The sequence below is a fragment of the Rhyacophila brunnea genome, unplaced genomic scaffold (genome assembly GCF_057557595.1).
Source record: "Rhyacophila brunnea isolate RB1 unplaced genomic scaffold, BYU_Rbru_1.0 scaffold_165, whole genome shotgun sequence".
Taxonomy (NCBI): Eukaryota; Metazoa; Arthropoda; class Insecta; order Trichoptera; family Rhyacophilidae; genus Rhyacophila; species Rhyacophila brunnea.
In genome coordinates, this window is record NW_028232822.1 from 136,804 (window position 1) to 146,282 (window position 9,479).

At 24.2% G+C, this 9,479-nt stretch overlaps 1 non-coding gene across 1 annotated transcript; it reads right to left on the reverse strand.

Annotated features, from left to right (window-relative positions):
• Positions 1-3,437: 3,437 nt before the first annotated feature.
• Positions 3,438-3,510, reverse strand: TRNAM-CAU (transfer RNA methionine (anticodon CAU)). The gene has a single exon. It is a non-coding gene; the product is annotated as a tRNA-Met (tRNA).
• Positions 3,511-9,479: the final 5,969 nt, after the last annotated feature.

The window sequence follows — 9,479 nt, forward strand, 5'->3', positions numbered from 1 at the left end:
CGATTCCTTTAAGTATCAGCAAATAAAAGTGAAATATTACACAGATGATATTGTTTTTTATATATTCATTTATTTTTAGGCATGGATAATAAAATTTGTTTTTTTTTGCTTTTCGTAAAAGCGGATATCTTATGCAAACACTATAGTTTTAGTAATTTAAATTTTTTTCGATTCTTATATTTACCGGTAGCATAAATTTGTGGTTTTTACGCTTCTAAAAAGCTAAATATTATTTTATTGATATACTAAATGCTTTTTTATTCCAAATAGTCAATAATCTTGTAAAAAATAGTTTTATATGGGGTTTTTATGCAACACTTGCTCTTAAATCAATCCTTTAATTTTTATTAATCAATATTTTAAATAGTTTTAAATTATAGGTTCTAAAATTAGGATTGTTACAACCAAGAACTATTTTGTAAGCGTTGAATATATATATAATGAAAAATTGAAGTATTTATAAAGGAAAAAAAACGTAACCTATATTTTTACATACTAGTTTTAGGCATAATTATATTTGATTTTTTGATTTTTTTTTGTGCCGATATTTAAGTGAATAAAAAATTTAGACATCATGCTGTGAAAATTTAAAAGTCTCTATATTTATTGGATTTTATTAAAAACATAAGTCAATACAATCATTTCTGCAGAAATTAAACTTAAAATACTTCGTTAAAAAGAAACTAATTTTTTATTGTGCTGCACGTGCTTTATCAAATAATATTATTCTTCAATCATCTTCCGTGTATGTTTTTAAAAAATTTATGAAAATAGAGAATATTATTTTATAATGGCGCTTCATTTTCATAATCTAAAGGCATTCTTTAGGGGCATTAAGGGCAGTTACAATTATAAAATATTAGCTTTAGTAAAGTTTTGTTCATTTATAATGTACTGAAATACAATATTAAAACTAAAGTGCGTATTAAAGAAATAATCTTGATATAGAATACATCTGAAATGAATTTTTTTTATAAAAAACATGCAAAATAATGCTTTAAAAGAAAATATTACATTGGTTTATAAAAAATGCTTATTATAAAGATTGTTCTTTTTATACTTTTACTTAATTTCAAGGTTATAAATCACGAAAATCCAGTAAAAGGCTGAAAATTAGAGGTTTTTCTATTTTTTAATAATTTTTAATAGATTTGGAAGCTAAAGCTCCTCAGTGAAAAAAAAATGAAATGAGAAAATTAGATAAATATAAATAGTTTATAGATACCATATATGATAAATTTACATATAAATTTAAAGCTTAAAATAAGCTATATCCAATAAATTATTATTTTTCATTGATAATTAATTTTGCTTTTTTTATTATTTTTTGCCTCCATTATGCAAACTAGAACCATCACAACAATTTTATTAGGTTAAAACTATCCTAATTTAAAACTCATAAATGCTTAATTTTTTATTCAGAAAAATCGAATAGTTATATACCGTATTAAATTGTTTTTTGATCATTTTATCAATCGAAAACTTTCTTTTGGAGTTTCTATACATAAATTGTGAACTAAAATCCATTTAATTTCTATATAATGAAACTTGGATGAGATTTATATAATATAAAGGAGCTCATCAAAATATTAGGAACTAATGAAACAAAATATACCGTCTTCAACAAGTCTATTCCCAAAAAATATTAAAAATTAATAAATCAAACTTTAATATGTGAATATAAAATATACTTTTTATTATTTATACATTAAAAATCATATTTATGATAACTTCAATTAGAAGCGCCTTAAAAAAATATATTCTGAGTTACCCCATCGGTTTTTTTACTATCTAAACATAGTGGTTTAGTCTCGTGATTTTGGGCTAGGTTGGCTTCAAAAAGCAGTAAAACTATATTTTCCCCCACGAATTCGGTCTAAAAATCATCGTTTTAAGAATATAAGAAATGAAATTAAATCATCTGTGATATTTATATTCATGAGTTCATATATTATTTATCTCTACAAAAGTTTCATTAGGATTATTCATATTAATTAAAAAAAATTTTCATTACATAATATTTTTCCATACTTAAAAAGTTTATGAGACAGCAAAACTGCTAATTAAGAAAAGATTAAATATATTTAAAAAAAGCTAGCGAATGGCTAGAAATTTCCGTTATAAATGGATTTTAAAGCATTATATATTTCTATAAACTGTTTAAATTACAAGTCTGTTAATTCAACATAAATATTATCGAATTTTTACAAAAAATTTACTGAAATAAATTTATTCTGATTACACCCTTATTAATCAATATTAGATAAAATCAATAATTAATTTTATGCCCTAGTTTTTAAAACCAAACATTATTTTCATATCATTTTTTATCTCAACCAAAAAAATTCTTAAAACATTATTATTACCAATTTTTTAAAACAAATTTAGAGATATATTATCTATTTTAGTATCACTTTGATGTGTTAGAAATTTATTTATTTTACCGTTAAATTATTCGTTATAATTTTAGTTTTTGTTCTCAAGCACAAATTGCTTGATATCTCGTGCACACAGATTATTAAAAAATTCGCTATTTTCACCTCTCTGAAGTCTTCTCCAATACCTCTCCTCCATTCAAGACTTATTAATTATTAGTTTTAAAAATCACCCATTACACTTAAATAATTTTGAATTTTAATATGGCTTCTTTTTAAATAATATTTTTGTTATCTTTTATAGAAATTATTCGGTCACGGTCTTTCTCAGGGAAAATATATACTTAGTATATTTTATTGAAAATATATTTATGTTTGACTTAAATTAAATCAGATTAATTCATTTTATCAAGGATATTTATACTGTTTTCATATTTGGTACGAAAAAAAGAAAATTATATGGCAATTTCTTGCAGTAAATTCGTTACGGATCAGAGGTCATAAACTTTATTATATATAAAAATAAACCACTTATTTTTTCAAATCCAACGAAATATATACGGGACCGAATCATTGGATTCCATAAAAGTATAGATAAAATTAATATTAATTATTTTGTTAATAAATTGCGAATACGCCATTATACAAAGAGACTATTTGAATAAAAAATAATAAAAAGAATTACCCGCTCGATATATCCTAGTTCAATCAAAAAAAAATTCATCTTGGTATGAATAAAAAAAAATATCTATGCAGAATATTTTATTTATGGGTTAAGTTTCTTTTTATCTATTTAGACGTGGTCAGGTCAGCCCATTGGGAATATTGCATAACTCCTTGATACATCTTTTGACACCTTCCCCTGATCTATACTCATCAACTGCTTTTCTTCTCTCAAAGGAGATGGGTTGAAGTGTGTTGAGAACTGTGAGAGCTTGCATGTATGCTTCTACTTCGTCCGGGATTTTTAACTCCGTAACATATCTATGTAGAAATAAAATATTATTTTGACAAAAATGATTTTCGTACCATTGATCAAATTCAGTCTTGAATTAAAAGATATGCGGACGACGAGAATCGAACTCGCGACCTTCAGATTATGAGACTGACGCTCTGCCAACTGAGCCACGTCCGCTGAATGGATTTTTATTAAACTTTATATTCTAATAAACTAATGATTTTTTATCCTAGTGTTTTACTGCTGGAATTTGAAAAAATATTTGGTATGATAATACCAAAAAAAGATGATATAATATATTTAAACTGATTCTTAAAGTTTTTCAGAACATATACGATCCCTATTTTAATTCTACTTATAAATACTAATAAATTAACGAAGTGTGCTATGTAAAAAATTGACTGTGTGAATAAAATTTCTAGTTAGGCTATTTTAGAAATTTTAATGCACATTATATTTTTGTTTAGAAGTAATTAGTTATTTTAGAAACACACATTTTTGATCCATATTTTAATATTACAACCCGAAAATGATATAATAAAAAATTCTTTTATTAAAGGATTAATTTTGGCTCTGTAATTTTAGATTTTCTTAACAACGTAACTTCATTGATCTCCCGTGGGTAAATCTTAACAACACTCTTTGCTATATCCTCTTCTTTCTTACATCCACTTAGATACCTCCTTTTTTTTACATTTAGCGCAAAAGTTTTCCTTAATCTTAAAATTTAAATATTAGCCTTCATTTTTTTCGTGAGTTCGTGCTATTTTAGGTGTCTTTAATAATATTGTATCATCAATTGCATTTTTTACGGCAAATAAAAAAAAATATTGTAGTTTAAGATAAGTCGTATATAAAGAAGTTGCTAATTCTAACAAAAGAGTAGAGTTACACCAACTATTGAATATTTATAAAGATTTAAAGAAGATTATAAATTTCAAGCAATATTAAAAAATCTGTTATATAGACCAATCTAAAGTTTTGCCTAAACAAATTTAATAATACATGTTAGAAGTTTTTTTAGTCAAAGAATAACAATATCTTTGCTTGAATTTCCATAAATTCTATATAATGAGTTATTTTGTTAAAAACTAAAAGTAACCATCGTGCCTATAATATTTAATTACATGTATAACATACATTTGATTTTATAAGAACTATTTTCGTTAAACCTATAAAGACCAAGCGGCGGAGTATGATAGGTGCTTAGATTGGTTCCCAAAAAAATCATCCAACTGTATAAAAGCTTTAATTTTTATAAAGATTATCGGATAATTAGTTAGCGCAATGATTCAGCATTGTAAGTAAAAAATTACGCAAGAGAACAATTTACACTTATTAAATCAAAGACTACTCAGTAAGAAAATTTTTTAGTTTTAAATAATTTAATAAAAACATTGATCAATAAAATATAAACACTAAGCCGAATTTTTGTTTTTTGACTTTTTAAAACATCTAGGATTTATTTATTTGAGCAGAACTATTTAGGCTATGGGTATTATTATTTTTTCTAAAAAATTTTGAGACAAACAGTGTGTGAAATCTGTTTTTATCATTTTGATTTTGAATTATAAAGGGATTTTTGTTTTTTAAAAAATCGCCGCTATCAGATTTAGAGTCTTCCTAGTTTAATTCTTAAAAGTATGTATATTTATAGGTTCTCGTTTAACAACACATGAAAATTTTTTTGTTTATTATAAAAATCAATTGGTATTTTTCTGTGCGATGTATTTTTTTATATATAAAAGGTAAAAATAAATCATAAAACCTACATAAAAGCTAAATACTTTCAAAAAGAACAAAAATCGATTAAAAAATACAAACTATCGAATAAATTTTTATTATTAGACAAATATATGATGCTTGGCTATTTTTTATAAAACATGGAATAGGGCTTGATGTATAATATTTTATTTTTATATAACAATAGATGTATTAAAATATTTAAAAGCATAAATTTTTTACAATAAAACCTTAAAAATTCCAAATGGTAGACATAATTATAAATTCGTTGATTTTTATAAACATATGGGAATATTTCTGAGTGAATTGATAGTTAGATATTTTTAGATTACGTAATTAAAAAATTAAGAGATAAAATAGTTTTAATAGGAAATATAAACAATGGATATATATCAATGATTTTATTGCCTTAATTTATGATTAAAGAGTATATAGGTTTAAATTCTTAGTTGCTTCATTCAATATATGCTCATAATAAAAATTTCTTTCTCTTTTCTGATAAAACTTAAAGTTTATAATATTTGAGATTCGCAAACATTGGCCTTATTTGTAATAAAGAGAGCATGTCAAAAATCAGAGCTTTAAGGGGCAATATAATACGGTAGTGCAAATGTAAGTTCTAAAACCGTTATATAAATTATTTTTGCTTCTCGATAAACGCAATAATATCTCTTAGATACCCAAAATGTAATTCATACCGTCTAGCGCGAGGGATATAAAAAAACAGTTAAACCGAATTACAGAACTAAGACACAATAATCTTATTTTTTGATTTATTATAAAGATGAGAAAACTGATGTGATTGTATACCCAAGGGCAAAATATTAATGTTATTATTTGGTATTTTTGGGGGTTTCGCCCTTTTCAACGGACGTAATCACAAATTTAATGCCTATTAATATCAGTCTAACCCTATTTTGTAAAAGTATATGGCAATTCACATTCTTTAAGGACAAATTGATTACTTAAATTTGTTAGAAGCAATACGGTAGTTTATTTCTAGAGCACAATTTACTAAAAATTCTTTTAATCTTGTACCCTTCACGAACAGCGTTCAAAAATTTTCTTATTATACGATTTCACAGCTTAAAGGTTTATCTAAAGATCATTATACGTTTTTTAACCAATATCTTTACATAAAATTTATCTAAGAATATTCTTTTTTCGATACTTAACAATTCAAGCATTTACCTAATTCCATTTCTTGTGCGAATTCATCTGAACTATTTGACATTTATAGCTCTTTATTATACAAAATATAGTATTTTAAGACACAACTATTCTATTCATGACTTATGATTATTATGGTTTTATAAGATGTATCATGAGGAGATTTAACGCTTAAATCCATTAAAGGCAAAATTTTGGTTTTTTCTATAGAGTATATTTTCTTAACACGGACTTCGGACTCATCATCTGTACATTCTTTCAAAAAGTTTCTTTTCATTTTAAGACTTACTAATTCTGCTGCCTTCATCACTACTTTTTGTGCGTATGGTTCTGCTTCAGTTGGCATTGCTAAAACATTTATTTAAGACATATCATATGGCGTGAAAAATCGTTTATTGCTATGACGTTTGATAAATATGTGCTAATAAGATGCATTTATTTTATTACATTGTAAATAATCATAATATTATACTAAGAAATATGAATAAAAAAGAAAAGACAATTTTCGCTGTATTATCTGCTAAAATTTTAGAAATAACGAAAACAATATCAATTTTTACATTATGGATTCAGAGTAAACCTTTTATACTTTTTAATTTATTACATCTTATATTCTATTCGTCTGTAAGAATGAACTTAGAAATTTCACAGGTGCAATTCAATCGGATATTCGTCAATTAGTCCTTTTCTCAACCTTCCAAAAATTTATAAGTAGTTCTTTATATTAAAATTTTTTTATTGATTCCGCTTTGCTTATGAATAGATATATTTTGCTTCTAAACTCTCAAAAATCTACTAAACTACCAAAATAGACAATTTATCACATTTTTATACTAATTATATTTGTTTTGGAGATGTTTTTTTTTTAAAGTTTACGATTTTCTTTTTTTGAGAATAAAAAAAATTTAAAATATATTAATATGACCAAATAAACTTTTATATATGTAATTTAATACTAAAAAACTGAATCATAGAATATATTCAAACTATGGTAAATAGCAAACCCTTGAACTAATAGGCCTTGTAAAGAGGAGAGGTATTAAGAAGATATAAGAGAAGTGGATACACTAAAGAGTATATATGTTGTGTTAACGGAAAATTCATCGTTTTAAGCCTACAAAAAAACAAAAGTACAATTATATAATCTACCCATAAATAAAAATAATTTAATTTTACAATTTAAAATATTAACATAAAATTATCACAAAACCTATTTTCCATATAAATAAAACTAGAAGACCGACAATTTCCTCCCAGTTCTATTCCAACGCATATGCTTTTTTACGAATACTATTTTTTCCTCAACTATATTTGTATAACATCTAGTACAAGATTCAGGATTTTTTTCTGCGACTTACTAAGTATTGCTTACTTTCTAAGGATCAAATAACCTTTAATAAGCTTATAACCCATCTGTATACACCATATACCCTTTTTACGTATTTTTTGAAAATATTTACAATTGTGTCTGATTTATGTAAACCAAATTAACGAAGAAGTATGCTTTTTCTTTCTTAATTTATAAGGCAATGATGCACCATAAGTTTTTTGCTCTATGCACCCTGGTGTAATTTTCTTTCCCTACTTTAAGTTCATCAGTTTACGCGATGACATCGTTTCCCCTATCTAAATTTCAATAGCTTTTAATGGTTTAAGAATCAGCATTCTTAACTTTTTTTTCCACTCACACACTGTGGCTGATGATGACCCAGTACTTTAGATTATTTATTTGATAAGATTTTCCAAAAGATATAATGCTACATTATCATTATTTTATTCAGTTTACAATTGCGTTTTATAAGAATTTATTTCTAAAAACCCCAAACTCGCTTCAAATAATTGTTTTGTGAATCTGTAAACTCTTTTTACAATGTTTATTGTATATGAGTATCTAAATCTTTTTCATTTTACTTGGATTTGCATATTTTTTTTTGCTTTTTTTTATAATTTAATTTTTCATCTACTTTTATAAAAACATTTATAAATTCTAAAAATTCATTTATTAAGGGGTTAGCTTATTCAAATTTTAAACTAAGATTTTTCCAAAAGAAATTAAAATATTTACAAAAGTTGTAATATTTATCACAAATATTTAACATCAACATATTTTTTAAAAAAATTGCTGTTTGTAAGGACCTAAAATATATATTTTTGCCTATATCCAGAATGTTTTTAAATTTTTTATGCCGAATATTTCGATTTTTGAACAGCGGGATGATATATTTACGCAAGAAAATCACTTGTTTTCAGTTTGAGCTCTTACACAATGTATAAAAGTTGGGCAAACAAAATAATCGTTTATAATTACTCTTTAATGTCCATTTTATGTATATTTTTTGTTCTATCTGTGAAAAAAACAGACCAACCAATTAAATTTATGACATATAACACTATTACTGTTCCGTGGGTTCGATTTGTATACCCATTTAAAATAATTTTTTTTTTGCACTGTGATTGGCTTGAGAATTAATTACTGCATAATTTATAAAAAATAAATCAATATTTTATATACACTTAAAAGATTTATATTCAACGATTATGATGCTTTTTTTTTCATAAACAATTAAGGTTTGGGATTATTTATCACATAGAAATCGTTTTTTTGACATTTTTGGTTTTTTATCATCATCTTTTTATAAGAAATGTTTGATTTAAATATATTATTGTGCAAAAAAACCAATAATAGGTTAATATATTTCGAAGTGCAACATTTACCATGCATAGAGTATAATTATATATGTGATTCAAGAATAAATTTTTATTCCCACAAAAAACATATAAATTTTTATTCTTACAAAAAATATATAAATATTGTTTTTCAATTCTAATCGAGCATATTACTTAAAACGATCTTCGAAATTTAAATTAGAAAAGCTGCGAATCTATTTAAAAGATCGAACCAAAAAATAATTTCCAGTATTTTCATCCTTTTTTATCAACAATATATAAAATTAAATATGAAATTCAAGCACTGGATAATAAAATAATATGGGAAATCAATTACTAACTTTATAATTATTTTGTTTTTATACTTATAATCAAGCCCATTAATTTTATAAATAATAGCCGTTTGGCAAGAAAAGTATACCTTATAGTAAACTTAAAAATTAAATCCAAAAAAATATCTTTGCAATATCATGAATTCAATTTTCTTCATTTAGTATATGGTTCTATATTCATGAATTTGTACGGATTTTATTTGTATTTTCTAGTTATTCACTTTTATTTAAACA